At 44.3% G+C, this 20,508-nt stretch overlaps 2 protein-coding genes across 2 annotated transcripts in view; one reads left to right on the top strand and one right to left on the bottom strand.

Annotated features, from left to right (window-relative positions):
* Window positions 1-20,508, bottom strand: part of REDIC1 (regulator of DNA class I crossover intermediates 1) — an 805,769-nt gene that overhangs the window by 35,180 nt on the left and 750,081 nt on the right. The window lies entirely within an intron of this gene.
* Window positions 1-20,508, top strand: part of SLC2A13 (solute carrier family 2 member 13) — a 1,480,845-nt gene that overhangs the window by 1,376,027 nt on the left and 84,310 nt on the right. The window lies entirely within an intron of this gene.

Raw genomic sequence — 20,508 nt, 5'->3', positions numbered from 1 at the left:
TTTACACTTAACAGGATCTCCATTGAAATAATAACGAGAGACAACTGGAGAGCAATATGACAATTGTACTTAAGTATGAGACTAGTCTTAATTGTTCTTTGCAAATTGCGATAGTCTAATACGAGCCTTGTGAATTCATCTAATACTTTGCCATTTTAAGGATGTTCCAGATACAGTAGCGCTCTGCAGCTTAAACACATTTATATACTCATTAACTGCATGTTGTGCCCAGTTAGAACCTTGAATGCACTACAAAAATATGTTTGTGTAATAGACAGCTGTGTCAGTGTGAAACATGAGAGGTTGGTAGCAGCGACAACCAGTTCTGTAAAGGAAGAGTAGGAAAAATCATTACGACGCCTTTGAAGTGTTCTGGGGTACCCCATAGTTGGATCCATATATATATATATATATATATATATATATATATATATATATATATATATATATATATCCAAGTTGCCCATGTGGCGTCATCACTCGTGGAAGGGAAACAGCACACAGCCCCCGGCAGTATCAGCACAGCGCTCCCTTTGCCATTTCACCTGCAAACTGCCATACGCGTTTCGAGCCCAGTTGGCTCTTGATCACTGGCTTGCACAAAGATATACGAAACAGCAGGAAGGTGCTATGTAGCCATTTTTATTTTCTTGATTGTGACCGCCCATGTGGGCGTTGCCCATAGCATGCTGGTTAATGTAGTCCTCAGGATGATTGGACTTTAATACAAAACCTTTGCGTGAGTGCTGCTGTCCTCGTAAAATAAACACCAAGTGGAGTAGTGTTAGAAAATTAAAGTCATTGGAGATGGTAAGTGGTTTACGCCGTTTTGACACCAATTTCATTCCAGGGGTCAGGCCCCCTCCACTCCAAAATGCGCCCGTGGTGTCGAGCGCTGGATCCGCAGAGTATGCGGCGGGACTCCTCCTGCGGCCGGACTAACCGCTTTACATAAAAAAACCAAGTTGCCCACGTGGAGTCATCACTCGTGGAAGGGAAACAGCACACAGCCCCCGGCAGTATCAGCACAGCGCTCCCTTTGCCATTTCACCTGCAAACTGCCATACGCGTTTCGAGCCCAGTTGGCTCTTGATCACTGGCTTGCACAAAGATATACGAAACAGCAGGAAGGTGCTATGTAGCCATTTTTATTTTCTTGATTGTTACCGCCCATGTGGGCGTTGTCCATCGCATGCTGGTTAATGTAGTCCTCAGGATGATTGGACTTTAATACAAAACCTTTGCGTGAGTGCTGCTGTCCTCGTAAAATAAACACCAAGTGGAGTAGTGTTAGAAAATTAAAGTCATTGGAGATGGTAAGTGGTTTACGCCGTTTTGACACCAATTTCATTCCAGGGGTCAGGCCCCCTCCACTCCAAAATGCGCCCGTGGTGTCGAGCGCTGGATCCGCAGAGTATGCGGCGGGACTCCTCCTGCCGCCGGACTAGCCGCTTTACATACAAAAAACCAAGTTGCCCACGTGGAGTCATCACTCGTGGAAGGGAAACAGCACATAGCCCCCGGCAGTATCAGCACAGCGCTCCCATTGCCATTTCACCTGCAAACTGCCATACGTGTTTCGAGCCCAGTTGGCTCTTGATCACTGGCTTGCACAAAGATATACGAAACAGCAGGAAGGTGCTATGTAGCCATTTTTATTTTCTTGATTGTTACCGCCCATGTGGGTGTTGCCCATAGCATGCTGGTTAATGTAGTCCTCAGGATGATTGGACTTTAATACAAAACCTTTGCGTGAGTGCTGCTGTCCTCGTAAAATAAACACCAAGTGGAGTAGTGTTAGAAAATTAAAGTCATTGGAGATGGTAAGTGGTTTACGCCGTTTTGACACCAATTTCATCCAGGGGTCAGGCCCCCTCCACTCCAAAATGCGCCCGTGGTGTCGAGCGCTGGATCCGCAGAGTATGCGGCGGGACTCCTCCTGCGGCCGGACTAGCCGCTTTACATACAAAAAACCAAGTTGCCCACGTGGAGTCATCACTCGTGGAAGGGAAACAGCACACAGCCCCCGGCAGTATCAGCACAGTGCTCCCATTGCCATTTCACTTGCAAACTGCCATACGCGTTTCGAGCCCAGTTGGCTCTTGATCCCTGGCTTGCACAAAGATATACAAAACAGCAGGAAGGTGCTATGTAGCCATTTTTATTTTCTTGATTGTTACCGCCCATGTGGGCGTTGCCCTTAGCATGCTGGTTAATGTAGTCCTCAGGATGATTGGACTTTAATACAAAACCTTTGCGTGAGTGCTGTTGTCCTCGTAAAATAAACACCAAGTGGAGTAGTGTTAGAAAATTAAAGTCATTGGAGATGGTAAGTGGTCTACGCCGTTTTGACACCAATTTCATTCCAGGGGTCAGGCCCCCTCCACTCCAAAATGCGCCCGTGGTGTCGATCGCTGGATCCGCAGAGTATGCGGCGGGACTCCTCCTGCGGCCGGACTAGCCGCTTTACATACAAAAAACCAAGTTGCCCACGTGGAGTCATCACTCGTGGAAGGGAAACAGCACACAGCCCCCGGCAGTATCAGCACAGCGCTCCCATTGCCATTTCACCTGCAAACTGCCATACGCGTTTCGAGCCCAGTTGGCTCTTGATCACTGGCTTGCACAAAGATATACGAAACAGCAGGAAGGTGCTATGTAGCCATTTTTATTTTCTTGATTGTTACCGCCTATCTGGGCGTTGCCCATAGCATGCTGGTTAATGTAGTCCTCAGGATGATTGGACTTTAATACAAAACCTTTGCGTGAGTGCTGCTGTCCTCGTAAAATAAACTCTGTTAGAACCTGGGGTAGCCTGGCCTAGGGCAAGACATACAGTTCAGAGGCACAGTGTGAAGGTTGCAGACCACCGAACAGTAAAACCACGCAATGACACTCAAAAAGATAACGCTACACCAAAAATGTGGAAAAATAAGTACTGCTTTATAAAAATAATCTTTCTGTTCTTCGGTTTCAAATTATACAATTTAGGACATTTCAGTTCTTCTCAGAAATAACAATTATACCTTTTAAATTACTAAGCAAATTATCAATTGGCTTCTCAGAAATAACAATTATACCTTTTAAATTGCTAAGCAAATTATCAATTAGCTTCTTCAGTACATTACATTTAAATGTCTTGTCATCAGTATCACTACCTTCAGAGAGGCTAACTTATTCTCAGCATTTATCATTAACAATACATTTAATCAGATCCCAGCATTCCAGATTTGCAGATGTAGTCTCCTCTGATACGCTTTAACCTTAACTCTCTACCCACCTTCGTTCATAGAAGAATTATTTAGCCTCCCTCTACTCTAACTCCTGGCAGTTGAATTATCTACTAGGGTTATCATTAGAATTATTTGAATCAGATTAACAGTTTACATTTGTAAATTCCCTCCACCTTCAATGTTATATTATAAACTGTTACTTCTCAGGACCAGCGGGACGCTCCCCAGCACCAGCCTGATCCTGATCTAGTCAGTCGGCAGTCTCTGCTCTTCTGAGAGACACTTCTCCACTTGTAACTTTTCCCCCTCCCTTCTCAATCCCTCCTTACTTCGTTTGGTGTGAGGGGGGGGGTCTGGGCTCTCCGGCCCGTGTCTCCGCCGATTTCAGGAGACAGGCCAAAGGCTTCCGATTCTTTCAAATGATCCCGGGGCCTCCTGACCTGCCGCCTCGCTAGTGCGTAGGCAAGGGATCAAATCACATGGATTCCACTGCTCGGGCAGAAGGGCTCGTAACAAATGTACCGCCCCGCTTCCTTTCTCCTTAGAGAAGCAGGGGTCCTTGCTGCAGACGTTTCCCGCTCTGATGCGGGGCCTCGATGCCCGGCGGCTGCTCCTCTCTGTTTCCCTCGCCGTCGGCTGTCTGGATTTTCCTCACCTCGGAAGGAGCGCAACACGCATGCGCGGGGAAGTAGCGACCCGCCTCCGGAGCCTGCTCGACCCTAGGCCCTTCCTGGGGATTAGCGGAACCAACGAGAATGCGCAGTAGCGCTGGTCACAGTCCCTGCGTCCCCTCTCACTCAGTCAGCGCTGCCTCAGGGGCGCATACGAGACCCCAGGGGGCCCGGCCCACGAAGGAACAAGGCAGCAATGGAAAGGCAATTAACCCTTTCACTCCACTTGGCAGGTCCAGACACCGGTAAGGGGTAGGGACAGAGATCTCCGCTTCAGGCAGGCCAAGAACCTGCGGTCACCACACAGATAGGAGGCAGAGCTGGCTTGTCACTTATAAATCTCCCAGCTCTTCATATACCTCACAGTTCTGCTAGTACTCAATACTGGACAGGGGCAAGTGAAATAATAGAGGGGGTACCCAGATCAATTCTCAGCGCAGGGCCACTTGCAGCTCCTCAGCCCACTGGGATTAACCCCTTCACTTGACTGGAGGCGCCTTACTGTCCAGGGTCAGCAGGATGAAACTAACACGGCTAGGACAACAGGCCTGGGGGGGGGAAATACCTAGACAGAGGGTAACCCTTGAAGAGTAGACCACCCTTCAGGATCCTACCCCTACCAGACCTCAACCTTCACTCCAGCTGTTCCTCACTGACAGACAAAATGGCTGCCCCGCATTCCGCCTTATATAGGCTGCCCTTCAGTGGTCTAGAATGGACCAGAAGGTTCTAGAACGCCCTATGCTAGGCTATGGCCAAGTTCTGAGTGTGACAGTTAGGGCAGTTGGAAGCCACCATTTTGTGTGGTTCCAACTTTTCCTGTCTGAACAGGCCTCTGGGCCTGAGGTGAAAAATAATGAGGGGGGAAAAGAACACCTATCCCCTGGGCCAACACCTAGAAAAAGTCAGTGGACAAAAATTATCAAGGGTATGAGGGGCAAAAAGGGGACAAAATAAATAATAATTTGGAGGGACTACGCAAAAAAACCAGACAGGTCTAACAAACACCAAGTGGAGTAGTGTTAGAAAATTAAAGTAATTGGAGATGGTAAGTGGTTTATGCCGTTTTGACACCAATTTCATTCCAGGGGTCAGGCCCCCTCCACTCCAAAATGCGCCCGTGGTGTCGAGCGCTGGATCCGCAGAGTATGCGGCGGGACTCCTCCTGCGGCCGGACTAGCCGCTTTACATACAAAAAACCAAGTTGCCCACGTGGAGTCATCACTCGTGGAAGGGAAACATCACACAGCCCCCGGCAGTATCAGCACAGCGCTCCCATTGCCATTTCACCTGCAAACTGCCATACGCGTTTCGAGCCCAGTTGGCTCTTGATCACTGGCTTGCACAAAGATATACGAAACAGCAGGAAGGTGCTATGTAGCCATTTTTATTTTCTTGATTGTTACCGCCCATGTGGGCGTTGCACATAGCATGCTGGTTAATGTAGTCCTCAGGATGATTGGACTTTAATACAAAACCTTTGCGTGAGTGCTGCTGTCCTCGTAAAATAAACACCAAGTGGAGTAGTGTTAGAAAATTAAAGTCATTGGAGATGGTAAGTGGTTTACGCTGTTTTGACACCAATTTCATTCCAGGGGTCAGGCCCCCTCCACTCCAAAATGCGCCCGTGGTGTCGAGCGCTGGATCCGCAGAGTATGCGGCGGGACTCCTCCTGCGGCCGGACTAGCCGCTTTACATACAAAAAACCAAGTTGCCCACGTGGAGTCATCACTCGTGGAAGGGAAACAGCACACAGCCCCCGGCAGTATCAGCACAGCGCTCCCATTGCCATTTCACCTGCAAACTGCCATACGTGTTTCGAGCCCAGTTGGCTCTTGATCACTGGCTTGCACAAAGATATACGAAACAGCAGGAAGGTGCTATGTAGCCATTTTTATTTTCTTGATTGTTACCGCCCATGTGGGCGTTGCCCATAGCATGCTGGTTAATGTAGTCCTCAGGATGATTGGACTTTAATACAAAACCTTTGCGTGAGTGCTGCTGTCCTCGTAAAATAAACACCAAGTGGAGTAGTGCTAGAAAATTAAAGTCATTGGAGATGGTAAGTGGTTTACGCCGTTTTGACACCAATTTCATTCCAGGGGTCAGGCCCCCTCCACTCCAAAATGCGCCCGTGGTGTCGAGCGCTGGATCCGCAGAGTATGCGGCGGGACTCCTCCTGCGGCCGGACTAGCCGCTTTACATACAAAAAACCAAGTTGCCCACGTGGAGTCATCACTCGTGGAAGGGAAACAGCACACAGCCCCCGGCAGTATCAGCACAGCGCTCCCATTGCCATTTCACCTGCAAACTGCCATACGCGTTTCGAGCCCAGTTGGCTCTTGATCACTGGCTTGCACAAAGATATACGAAACAGCAGGAAGGTGCTATGTAGCCATTTTTATTTTCTTGATTGTTACCGCCCATGTGGGCGTTGCCCATAGCATGCTGGTTAATGTAGTCCTCAGGATGATTGGACTTTAATACAAAACCTTTGCGTGAGTGCTGCTGTCCTCGTAAAATAAACACCAAGTGGAGTAGTGTTAGAAAATTAAAGTCATTGGAGATGGTAAGTGGTTTACGCTGTTTTGACACCAATTTCATTCCAGGGGTCAGGCCCCCTCCACTCCAAAATGCGCCCGTGGTGTCGAGCGCTGGATCCGCAGAGTATGCGGCGGGACTCCTCCTGCCGCCGGACTAGCCGCTTTACATACAAAAAACCAAGTTGCCCACGTGGAGTCATCACTCGTGGAAGGGAAACAGCACACAGCCCCCGGCAGTATCAGCACAGCGCTCCCATTGCCATTTCACCTGCAAACTGCCATACGTGTTTCGAGCCCAGTTGGCTCTTGATCACTGGCTTGCACAAAGATATACGAAACAGCAGGAAGGTGCTATGTAGCCATTTTTATTTTCTTGATTGTTACCGCCCATGTGGGCGTTGCCCATAGCATGCTGGTTAATGTAGTCCTCAGGATGATTGGACTTTAATACAAAACCTTTGCGTGAGTGCTGCTGTCCTCGTAAAATAAACACCAAGTGGAGTAGTGCTAGAAAATTAAAGTCATTGGAGATGGTAAGTCGTTTACGCCGTTTTGACACCAATTTCATTCCAGGGGTCAGGCCCCCTCCACTCCAAAATGCGCCCGTGGTGTCGAGCGCTGGATCCGCAGAGTATGCGGCGGGACTCCTCCTGCGGCCGGACTAGCCGCTTTACATACAAAAAACTAAGTTGCCCACGTGGAGTCATCACTCGTGGAAGGGAAACAGCACACAGCCCCCGGCAGTATCAGCACAGTGCTCCCATTGCCATTTCACCTGCAAACTGCCATACGCGTTTCGAGCCCAGTTGGCTCTTGATCACTGGCTTGCACAAAGATATACGAAACAGCAGGAAGGTGCTATGTAGCCATTTTTATTTTCTTGATTGTTACCGCCCATGTGGGCGTTGCCCATAGCATGCTGGTTAATGTAGTCCTCAGGATGATTGGACTTTAATACAAAACCTTTGCGTGAGTGCTGCTGTCCTCGTAAAATAAACACCAAGTGGAGTAGTGTTAGAAAATTAAAGTCATTGGAGATGGTAAGTGGTTTACGCCATTTTGACACCAATTTCATTCCAGGGGTCAGGCCCCCTTCACTCCAAAATGCGCCCGTGGTGTCGAGCGCTGGATCCGCAGAGTATGCGGCGGGACTCCTCCTGCGGCCGGACTAGCCGCTTTACATACAAAAAACCAAGTTGCCCACGTGGAGTCATCACTCGTGGAAGGGAAACAGCACACAGCCCCCGGCAGTATCAGCACAGCGCTCCCATTGCCATTTCACCTGCAAACTGCCATACGCGTTTCGAGCCCAGTTGGCTCTTGATCACTGGCTTGCACAAAGATATACGAAACAGCAGGAAGGTGCTATGTAGCCATTTAAATTTTCTTGATTGTTACCGCCCATGTGGGCGTTGCCCATAGCATGCTGGTTAATGTAGTCCTCAGGATGATTGGACTTTAATACAAAACCTTTGCGTGAGTGCTGCTGTCCTCGTAATATAAACACCAAGTGGAGTAGTGTTAGAAAATTAAAGTCATTGGAGATGGTAAGTGGTTTACGCCGTTTTGACACCAATTTCATTCCAGGGGTCAGGCCCCCTCCACTCCAAAATGCGCCCGTGGTGTCGAGCGCTGGATCCGCAGAGTATGCGGCGGGACTCCTCCTGGAACTCGAAGTCAGGCAACTATTTGATGAACTAGCTGTACCAAGATGCCTTGCGCCTATTGAGGCGGGACTTTACATTTCAATAAATTGTGGTTCCACTAAACACCGCCTTCTCTGTAATTTGTCAGCCAGTGATCAAGAGCTATGAATGCTCGAAACGCGTTTGGCAGTTGTGACACAGAGAAGCTGGGAGAAGAGCTGTTACCACTGTTACCTGCAGTATGTGTGCGGCAACCCTTTCAAGTGCGATATCTTCATTGGGGCAACCTTGTGTTTTGATGTTTAGCGGCGTGTCCGGCCGCGAAGATGTACCGCCGCTGAGCAGGCGGCTCCTTGGCGCTTGCAAACTCATGCGCCTCATGGATTGAAGGGGGCCTCGCTGCCGAAATGAAATTGACAGCGGTACAGCGATTTTCCTATTTGCTTCCAACCACTTGGTAAAGACTTTATTAACATTTTTTGAATCAACTTACTATTTGTATACAGAGTCAGCGGTACCCACTGGGGATTATATGGAACTCGAAGTCAGGCAACTATTTGATGGACTAGCTGTACCAAGATGCCTTGCGCCTATTGAGGCGGGACTTTACATTTCAATAAATTGTGGTTCCACTAAACACCGCCTTCTCTGTAATTTGTCAGCCAGTGATCAAGAGCTATGAATGCTCAAAACGCGTTTGGCAGTTGTGACACAGAGAAGCTGGGAGAAGAGCTGTTACTACTGTTACCTGCAGTATGTGTGCGGCAACCCTTTCAAGTGCGATATCTTCATTGGGGCAACCTTGTGTTTTGATATATATATATATATGTATATATATATATATATCTGGTAGTGATAAATGGCTTTTGTCATTTTACAGCTCGGCAAGGACAGCACTGTGCTAGTCCTATGCTTAAAGACTTTGCTGTAGAAATGGCAAAAGACTTTGTCCTTTTCTATCTCGGCTTGGATGGCACTGTGCTAATCCTATGCTTAAAAACTTTGATAGAAAAACAGACATTTGAGGTGAGCAGATCTAGAGTGTTGCTGGTGTTGAGAGTGCTCTACCAGGAGCTGCTTTCCACCTAAACTGGAGAACTACCCAGAGTTCTCGCCTTCTTTTTTTGCATAATTTATGCGTCACTCTATGCCTGAAAGGGTTTTGTTTTGATATATATATATAACATCGAGAAGGCAGATTGCCGAAACACGTCTGTCAGTGCGGGGGTGGGGCGGTTCTAGCACGTATAAAATTACATTGTGATCAAGGACATGTGAGTGCTCTCCTTTTTACGCCAACCGGACGATTTGGATGTGGGGAGAATATATATATATATATATATATATATATATATATATATATATATATATTCACTGAAAAAACATAGGTTTCAGGCACATTATAGTTAGAAATGAGCATTTAAAAAACCTTTGAAATTCACTGAAAAAAACATTGGTTTCAGGGACGTTATAGTTAGTTGGACATTGCACTTGTACAAAATCATAGAAATTCTGCTGTTATAGTTAGTTCAGCTAACTATAACTCGCGCACCCACAATGCACTGCTGACATCACATATTACATTATTCATGACATGGTCAGAGACATGTCAAATGACATCACTGATGACATCATCCAGTAACTGTGTGTTTCTGTAAAGTTTAAATATGTTTTATATATATATGCCAAGGTGTATCGAAGAATGAGTGGGTGTATAAGTGTCTCGATGGAGGATTTAGTAAGTGCATGACTGATTGTATAAGTGAGTGGTTAAATGTGTCTTACTGAATGCATGGGTTAATGACTAAACTGTGTGAATGTCTGTATCAGTCTGTCTGTTGTTGTGTAAGCTGCTGAATGGGTTGGCCAGTAGCTACATGAGTGTCTATATGGGGTATTGATTGGTTGCTGAGTATTTGTATGGGAGACTGACTGAGTGTGTGTGTGTGGCTGGGTGGGAGGTGTGTGACTGCGCATAGATGTGTGATTGGTTGATTCACTGGGTGTATGGGTTCAAGAGTGCATGTGTAAACAGCTGTATGGGTGGGTGAATGTGTGTGTTGATGAGTGAAAGGATGTCTCAAGGGTACTTGTCTAAGTAACTACATATGTAAAAGACAGTGTATGTGATAGTTGGAGTATATAAAGGACTATGCTATGCGTGAGAGTCAGTGCTTGTGAGAGTGGCTGTATGGATGAGTGTGTACTTGTATCAGTGATTGTATAAGAGAGTAAGTATGTGTTAGTATCTGTATGAATAAGTGAGGTGTTGTGCGTATAACTGTATAGGTGAGTAAATGGGTGTGTGATTGATTCTTTGCATGACTGACTAGGTGTGTGAGTAACTCCATGGATGAGTGGCGGTGTGTGAGTGTCTGTATAGGTGTAGGAGTGCATATGATAATGTGGTATTGATGAGTGACTGTATGTATGAGTGATTGTATGGGTGAAAGAGTGGATGTGTGTGTAGACCTAGGAATCAGTGAGTGCGTATGCAGTAACTGGTGTTGGTGTGTCGATGATTTCGAAAATGGTAGTCTGTATTTTACAGTGGGTGTATCAAAGGTTATATTAGAGTGTGGGGAGGTGCATCAGATTTTCATGTGGATGTTGTCATCAGTGATGCCATTTTAGATGTCACCAGTGATTTCATCAGTGATGTCACTGACCATGTCATAAATGATGTAATATGTGACGTTATCAGCAGTGCATTGCGGGGGCGTGAGTTATAGTTAGCTGAACTAACTATAATGGCGGAATTTCTATGGTTTTGTACGAGTGAAATGTCTAACTAACTATATCGTCCCTGAAACCTATGTTTTTTTCAGTGAATTTCAATGGTTTTTAAATGTTAATTTCTAACTATATCCTACCCCCTTTTAGTTTTTTATATGTGTTTTACTGTTTTCTTGTGACTCGGTTCTACAGAGTCGCAAGATGGCTGCCAACACTTCCTGGTTTGGAGTGTTGACAGCCAATCAGAGTGAAGCTTGTGTCCGGGAGGGTTCGCGATCCCTCCTCGGTGCTCAGATATCGAAACTTTCTTTTTCTAATTTCTCAGCACCTACTGAACGGATTTACACCATTTAACAAAAAGGGCTCTTTCTGAAGCAAGGGCTACCTTGTTGTAAAATTTGGTGTAATTCCGTTCAGCAGGTCGGGCTGTAGCATTGTCTAAAGTTTCCTATGGAGGACAGATATCAAACCCATTCTTTTTCTATTTTCTCAGCACCTACTGAACGGATTTACACAATTTAATACAAAGGGCTCTTTCTGAACCAAGAGCTACCTTTTTGCCAAATTTGGTGTAATTCCGTTCAGCAGTTCGGGCTGTAGCTTTGTTTAAAGTTTCCTATGGAAATTAACTTGGGAAAAATGTGTTTTAGGACCCCCCTTTTTTCTCAGCCCCCGCAAGATGAATCACCCCGAAACTTTCAAAACAGAAGTTGACCAGAGCTGGCCACTTTATTGAAAATTTTGCGAAGATTCATCAACCGGCGCCCAAGTTATCGGTAAAAGAAAAAACACTTTTCCTATGGAAACTAGGTTTTAACTATAACTACCTATAGGCGACCGCCAGTGTTTGATATATATATGTATATATATATATATATATGTGTGTGTGTGTATATATGTCATACAGTGTTTTGTATTTTTGTATAATCCTTTTTGGTGTGCTCTTGGTTAATAAACAGTCAAGATTAAGAAACTAACTAGGCCTCTGAAGCCATATTTTTGCCCTTCCCTCCCACAGACAGTAATAGGGAAACATCACCTCAGCTTTGATGAAACACCCAGGCTCCAAAGCGGTGTGTCAGAAATAACTAATTGGATCAACTATTGGAACCATAGTTGGACAAAACTTGTTTACCACAAAAGTGCCAGGATATTGAATTTGGAACATCCCAGGGCATCACTTTCAACTTAGGCTCTGGCATCGCTACAATGATATTTTCTATCTGCTGACATCAGCAGCTTGAGCTACAATGTTGTACCAGTAGAGATGCTTTCAGGACTTTGTGTCAATTTGAGCAATGGGTCATCTACTTTGAGGGATCCAGCTACAGAAGTGGTGAAAGCAACAACATGTCTGGTATCAGACTAGGAATCTATTTTATTGGCTCTGTGGTTGGTCTCTTTAGTCCTTCTAAGGTTTACACCTTCTCTTATCAAAGACTGATTCTGTGTAGAAACAAGTATGCACTAGGTTGTGTCATCCACAGCCACATCACAAAAGCTAACTCATACATTTTTATTAATGCATTGTACCAGTAGATGTGGAGTGTCAGTCATGAGCCTGCTTTCTCGGGATTATTTGTCTGATATATATTCTGCTGTCATTTGGGTGCTCTTCTGGAACTATGTGGGTGTGGTGTTAATGGGCCTCTTATTCTCATGGGATCTTAGGCAACTATTGGAAATACTAATGTCTCCAGTCCCATCTGCACAACAACACAGCCTTGCTAAGGAAACAGAAACGGAACACATACGCTCTGAAAAGTTCAAATTAATATTCCCATCTAGGCGTGTAGTAAAAGAGATTTTTAATTCTGCTGCTGCCAAATCCTGAGGGGCTGAGGTGTGATTTGACTGTCTAATTGGTTTTACCGATGATTACGATGGTTTAGACTGGACACAGAGTTCACAGTCTTAGCACATCAGATTCCATTACAACAAAATGCAAAAATGTTAAAGCAAGAGAAATGTAGTCATATATGTATACTCATGTATTGCTCCTATTCTGATTAGGCCAAACACTCCACGAAGTGACGGCTCTCCTTTGTAAGCATTTTGACCATATTCATTCATTAGCAATATCTACATGATGTAACGAGTTTGCAGTTGCAGGATTTAATTACAAGAAAAGGGTTGGGCAACATAGTGACCCGATTGTGTATGTTCTCTCCCATTTTGTAAGTGTTGTTGTAATTATGTAAATATTTCAATTGTCAATTTGCAATTGACAAAATCTGTTGGTAAATATTGCCCTCCGCCCCACCCCCAAGGATAAACGAATACTCCTTTAATTTAAATCTCTTTGTTTTCAAAAAAATTCATCCATTGATATATTATTCATTGATATTTTATTGCTTCTGATTCAATAACTCTTGTCCCAGCTAAGTATGCACAATTTATGTGAAAGATTTGTCCCAAAATATCATCTTTTTTTGTCCACTCGTTCCACTATACTTAAATTCCTTTTCCTTGACCTACAATTGCATTACAAATATATAGAACTGATTTATCTCTAACTACGAACTTTCAGAAGTGAGAATGCTCTAGGATGTTTTTTCCAATTGAACTCTGGTCAATCAACCTTTGTAGTAGCCTGAGAGGAAAAGGATTCAAGCATCAATTTGAATCTCAAAATAAAGTATGATCATTAGGACCACATAAGAAAAGATTGAGTCAGTAACTTGTTGTTAAAAGGTTTATTATAAACTCAAAGCCAGACTAATATAAATCTATCTTAAGAACCTACTGTAAGAACATAAAATTATCAAAGGAAGTCAAATCGTTTTACAATATTGGTCCTCAACAACAAAGAGCATATCAAAATCTCTGTTGCAGCAATACAAAATATAAGAAAAATAACTTTATGGCTAGATGAATGATTTCAATCCTTCTCCCCACACATGGAAATGGTTTGCGGCATAAAGTAAACCCTACACTAACCTAACAATGGGGGAAACCCTACTGAATCAAGGTAGCAAGACAGGTACCATAATCAGAGCCTCAGCAGAAGTTCTGAAGTAAAGAGCCATGTATATCATGAAGCCACATAATCAGAGAAGTCAAGAGTGGTCTCTACCTCCCTAAGTCTGAAGGTAATCTGACTAAACCCAAAGTGGGTTCAATAATTAAAATGCACAAAGAACATTGGAAAAAACATGATCTCATGCACATCATAATGTGTTTTTCAGTTCCCAGAAAAGGTGCCTCAAACACTACTCCCATCTTCCAGTCTCTGCTTTCAAAGCGTCCCTGGTTCCTCCCTTCGTCTGATAGTACCAACTTGTTAGACCTGGCTTTTCAGTGGGTTTATCCCTGGACCTTTTGATTTTTGGCCTTATGTTTCGGACCTGTTTTTGTTGGTTTTATGACTCTGGGCACTTTACCACTGCTGATCAGTGCTTAAGTGCGTATGCTCTCCCAGTAAATTGTTGTTATGGATTGGTGATTCCATGATTGGCATATTTGACTTACCAGTCAGCCCCTAGTACAGTGACTGTGAGTGCCCAGGGCCTGTAAGTCAAATGGTGCTAGTGGGCCTGCAGCACTGATTGTGTCACCCACATATGCATCCTGTAAATGTAACCCATGACTGCTATTGCTGAGCCTGTGTGCAGTCTGGTACTACCATGTCAACCTGGCAAGTGCAGCCACTTGCCATGCCCTAACCTTCCCTTTTCTCAACAGTTAGTCACCCCTACGGTAGGCCCAAGGATCCCCTGTGGGCAGGGTGCAATGAATGTGAAAGGTAGGACATGCCCTGATATGTGTGACATGTCATGATAGTGAATTACTGCCAATTTTGTTTTTCACTATTGTAAGGCTACCTGTTCCCATAGGATAGAATGGGGAGTTTGCTTATAACATCTTATAAACATATCTACCCCTGGCAACAAGGTAAGAAAATACAGTTTAGTATGTCTGAACTCAGAAGGTTAAAATGCATCTTTTAATGAGGTGATTTCTGCATTCTGTGTTTGAAAATGGCACTTTTGGAAAGTAGGTATTTTCTTGCTTAGCCATTCAAGTGTGCCTCTGCTTGGATGTGGATTAACTGTCTGTCTTGGGAGTGACAGGGGTTGGGGAGGTGCAGTGGCTCCAGAGAGTCTGATGAGTCAGGGCTGGGCTGAATAGACCTGGGCTCGATTTAGAGTGGGGGGGGGGGAGATTTCCTTTCACCTGAATGGGCCTGGTCTGCCTTCCACAATGCTGGTTCCACCTCCTGCCAGGAAGCTGCACCAGTGAGAATAGAACTGGTTTTGGCTTGGCACAGGCACTCTTTGCCTTCAGGGGTCAAAGGATTTAGCTGTATAAATATTGTGGCCCAGACCCCAGAACTTTAGATCACTTTTGGACTTCAGGAGGAACCTCTGCGAAGGAGAAGAGCTGGAGAAACTGGAGGAGTTCTTCCCCTTTGCTGTGTGATGTCAGGGGTTGGCCTGCAGTGGCTGTTTCTGCCAAGGAGAGGAACTGTGTGTGCATCCTGCTTTAGAAAATATGTCCAAGGGCTTGAAGTGGAGCTTGCCCCCTGTTCAAGAGGTCTCAGGAACAGCAAATACCTCACTATCCTTCTGGGCACCGTCTCTGGTTCCGCTGGTTCCATTCGCCGCAGAAAGAAAGGTCAACAGACTCCATCACTGAGTCTGTCGCAGACTCAGTGTCCTGAAGGCACAGCATAACGCACCGTCTCACTTCGCAACTCAACCCTGGTCTCACTGACTGCATCAACAAGCCGCTGCTTGCACTGCATCCTGTGGGCACCGCACTCCTTGCTACACGCTGCACAGACGTCGCCGACTCTGTCGCTGCCCGCCTCAACATCAACCGGCTCCGTCGCCACACTGTGACCTGCCAGCACTGCATCGAACACTGCCTCTCTCTGCAAAGCAACCCTTGATCTACCTATTCCATCAACAAGCCAATGCCTGCACCGAGTCGTGAGGACACCGCCTGCTGCAATGCTTCCATCTCACATCGCAACCGTGGCAGTTTCCCCTGACCGACTTTTACCATCGTGTTGGCCACAACAAGAAAGGTACTGTCTCTGAGTCTGTCGACGCTTTCGCTAACCCGTACCGACAAGGTTGGCTGGAATTATTAGACTCTGTTGTGTTCAGTATCGCGGTAGCCCCCATAAAAGCTACAGAGTCAGAGGAACTGTGTTTTCACGTTATTCTTGCAATTTGTCGTTTTTGGTCTTGTGTGGTTTTAATAAAGTTTTGCTTGTTTTTCTAAACTGGTGTGGTGTCCATTTGTAGTGTTTTCACTGTGTTAATGTATGCCTGCACAAATGCTTCACACACTGCCTCTGAGATAAGCCTGTCTGCTCTTGCCAAGCTACCAAGGGGGTGATCAGGGGTTATTTTAGAAGTTTATCCCCCTTACCCTGACTAGGAAGAAGGGTTCCTACTTCTACATGGATAAAGGTGCAAACCCTTGCCAACTAGAGATCCCCATTTCTAACACAACGGGTAACACTCCTTTTCTTCTTCATTAAAATCCTTTGACCATGCCAAATCTTTTTTGTCTTTCTAGCTCTATAATACAATGAGCTTTTCACCAACTAACAAATGCTTTTGGTATGCACCTTCAGAGCAGAGAAAAATATGCAGAAAACTAGTTTCATGTTATGGTTAAAAGTCTCGACTGCAAGCTTAAGGCCTACAATCATACTATCTTAACGTTTCTTTGTAAAACTTTTAATACTACAAGCTAATTATAATCCAATAAATTAAATCTTTAATAATGAATCAGGCTATATCGTGCAGTTCTCTTATATGTGGCACAGTAACTAAGACGGAGAAAAGAATATGCTACTCCAGAAGTGTAAATAGAAACTTGTCCCTGCTGTAAAACATAGTCAATTTAATATGTTGGAGTCACTCATATTCACAGAATTTATCACACAAATAACTTGAATTTTGGTAATAAATGTCTTCCAAAATAAGATGTTCAGTCAACATGAAAATGAGAAGCCAACTGTTTACTCCTACCACTCCATCATTAATTGTGCTTATGAGGGTGCACATACACTACGACAATTGTATCTCTTTTTATCTTCATAATAAGTGCCATCAAATACAAACCTTTCAGGAGAGCTGTATGTTAATGTGTTCTTTGGAGGTGTTCCCTCATTTACAAACGTCTAGGGGTGGGCGGAATTTGCGTAATCGCATTACGCAAATCTCCGCGAAACGGTAAAAAATCTCCGCGAACACGCAGAAATTCCGCAAACACGTGGAATTGCTTGTTCGCAATCCTTTTTTACTGTTCGCAAATGCTGTTTGCGTGCTCGAGGGGAAATATCTTGCGAACACGCATTTGAGAACGCAAACAAGCAAAAAATTTCACGGAATGCAGAATTTTGGGTAATTTTGCGTTCTCCGCGGAACGCAAAATTACCCAAATTCCGCGAGCGGAATGGAATTTACCGCCCAGGCCTACAAACGTCTCACTGTTTGTGCATTGTGCGTAGATGTCTCTATGACATACAGGTGATAATGATCATAATAGGAGAGGACTGGAATTAGTAGCCCTGTCATGCCAAATTTATTGTGTGATTCAGTGCTAAATGGGCAAATGTGTATGTTGCACATGTCCAACCGTTGATGATCTGATCATTATTTAGGCACAGCTCATATAAACCATTACTACGGCGTTATTTCAGTTTGTGAATGTGGCCTGCTTGCTGGCCCTCTACCAATTTTCAACCATACATGAGTAGAATGCACAGTATTTTAGTAAGATGGCACACTTCAGGAGCATTGTTTGAAGCTGTCCAAATATGGTCATAACTGAAGAAGTGCAAACCTGATATTTTACATGTATTCTTGCTCCATTAAAATCAAGTTGCTAGTAAGTGCATATTCAATTGAGCATATGTGATTCCCCATAGCACAGATTTTTTTTTTTTTTCTTTTGTCCTCATTTGCCTTTTCTTCAATAAGGACCATACCAACCACCTGGCACGACTTTTAAACGTGATTTGACATATTGGTAGTAGAGATGTCCCATAAGAAGAAATACGGTTGCTTTTCACTACATCAAGGTATATTTCAACCTGTAGGACCTTTATCGAAACTTGACTAACCCTGGTCCAGGAGTATATAAGGCATAATCATTGGACCCGGGAAAAAAAAAAAGAAAAAAACCCGGGTTCACCTCCAATTAATTAGGAGGTCCCAAAAAGCCAAGTTCCTCTTACTAGCTGTTCTTTTAAGGTCCATTTTAGATATTTCATATAAGGAGGAGAGCCACCGGGAGTGTGATGGGGGTGTTTTCTCTACCCAATTTATGCAAATTTGTCTTCTCGCCAGTAAAATTGCGTAGAAGAGAAGGGATTTCGCCTTGCCTTTGATGTTATCTTCCAACCCAAAAATGACAAGAGGAAGGGTTATTTCTAGGGATGTGTTTAGGATAGAGTTTAACGTTTCCTTTACATCTATCCAGAATTCTTGGATGTCAGGGCATTCAAAAAACATATGTATGTCACAGGCACCTGCCAAATTGCGTTTATTGCATTTTTTATTTGGTAGAAATTTCGATAGTTTCAACGGGGTTATGTATGCACGATGTGCGGCGAAAAGGTGGTTTCGTCTTAGCCATGAAGGCTTTACGGTTTTGTATAATAGAATGAAAGAGTTTTGCCATCTCTCCTCACATGAGGTGCCAATTGCCGTTCCCCATAATTCATCTGGGTGTTGGAATTCCCATCAATTTCCTCCAAGAGCTGCCAATACCAGATAGTTACCTCCTTTCCCCCCATAGCTCTTTCCACCAATTTTTGTTCTATTATGCTTATTTTCCCTAGGTTGACGTCAGTACGAATCTGAGATCTCACCCAGCTGTTTAGTTGAATATATTTAAATCTTGACAGCCCTGCGCCAACCAATTCCTGTAACTCGTCCCATGCTATAAGGTTACCATCTTTAAGTAGTTGACCCCATCTTATAATGCCCGCTTGTTCTATTATAGTGGAAAGACTGTCCCGCAGACATAGTGGTAACCCTGGTGAATCCCAGATTGGAGAGTAGTTGGAATAGAATGACAGACCCAGTTTGTTTCTGATGTTATACCAGTTTTTAGCCCATGATTGTGCGATTTTTAGTTTGATGTTTTTAAAAAATTTCTGGCATCCAAATTTGAACATAAAGCTATCCGATGTTAGATTAGCCCCCATTAACATAGCCTTATACATAGAGTCAGTTGCAAGATTAGATGGCATCTTAAGAAGCATTCTTGAATGTGACAACTGGAAGGCCCATGAGTAATACAATAGATCTGGCAGTGCAAGGCCCCCTTTCTCTCTTCTTCTTCTTAACTTTTTCCACGCAATTCTTGTGGTTTTGTAGTTCCATATGAAAGAGTTAATTTCTCTTTGAGATTTTTCGATCTTTTTTGGATCAAAGGCAATAGGAATAGTATTGAAGACAAAGGTGAATTTTGGAAGGATACACATTTTAACCAAATTCACCCTCCCTATAGTTGAAAGTGGTAGATGTGACCAAGATTTTAAAAGCTTTTTACTCTCAATGTGTACCCTTTCCAAATTAGTTTGCCCAATGCTGGCCACTTCTTGGGTTATTCTAATTCCTAAATAACGCATCGATGAGGATATTTTTACCCCCAGCTGAATGTTAGGTAGATTCCAAGCCATTATCTCACTTTTACTGGAGTTGATGTCATACCCCGATATACGGCCAAATTCCTCCGCCCGTTGGATGATTACTGGGTATGCTCTTACTGGGTCAGATGTGAAAATCAGAATGTCATCTGCATACATTGCTACCCGCCTTTCCCACTCTCCAAAGCTAAAAGATGGAATATTAGCCCCGTCCCTTAAAAGCTGAGCGAACGGTTCGATGTATAGATTAAATAGGAGAGGGGAAAGCGGGCAGCCCTGTCTTGTGCCTCTAGTTATGTTAAACGCTTCGGTTAGAGATCCATTAACCAATAACCTGGCAGACGGGGCGCTATATAGCTGTTTGATGACCCTACAGAAGTTCTCCCCGCAGTTAAATTTTTTCAAAACATCGTTAAGGTATAAGCAGTTGACTCTGTCAAACGCTTTAGTTGCGTCCAGAGTCAATGTGGCCAGAGGTAAAGAAAAGGCCGTGGCGATGTCTATAGCCCCCACAGCTTCATATGTTAGCTCCGCTAGTTGTCTGCCCTTGATTAAACCTTTTTGGTCGGGGTGAACGATTTTTCCAATAACACTAGCCAGTCTTGTAGAGATAATTGTTGTGAAAAGTTTATAGTCATTGTTGAGTAGTGATATTGGTCTGTATGACCCACAGTCCAATGGTGATTTCCCCGGTTTCGGGATAAGCGCGATTGTAGCTTCTCCCCAAGTTTTTGGGGGCTGGTTCCCGTGTATTAGAATGCCATTAAAGAGTATCGTAAGCACTAGGGCAACAATATCCTCAAGAGATCTATAGATTTCTCCAGGCAAACCGTCCGGACCAGCCGCCTTTCCTTTTTTGGAGTGGCGGATTGCTTTCTTGACCTCGTCTTCAGTGATCTCGACCTCCAAGAGATTGCTCTGACTTGTTGATAAAGTTGGGAGGGTTATGGCCTCTAGCCAACTGTCCCTTGCTTGCTGATCATTGGGGAGGTTCTCTTTATAAATCTCCTCAAAGAAATCAAAGAAAGCTCTCCCTATCTCTGAGTTAGTGGATCTTGT

This window comes from Lissotriton helveticus, chromosome 1_1 (assembly GCF_964261635.1).
Source record: "Lissotriton helveticus chromosome 1_1, aLisHel1.1, whole genome shotgun sequence".
NCBI lineage: Eukaryota > Metazoa > Chordata > Amphibia > Caudata > Salamandridae > Lissotriton > Lissotriton helveticus.
The sequence above is the reverse complement of the archived record's forward strand: the minus strand, read 5'-3'. Positions and strand labels throughout refer to the sequence as shown.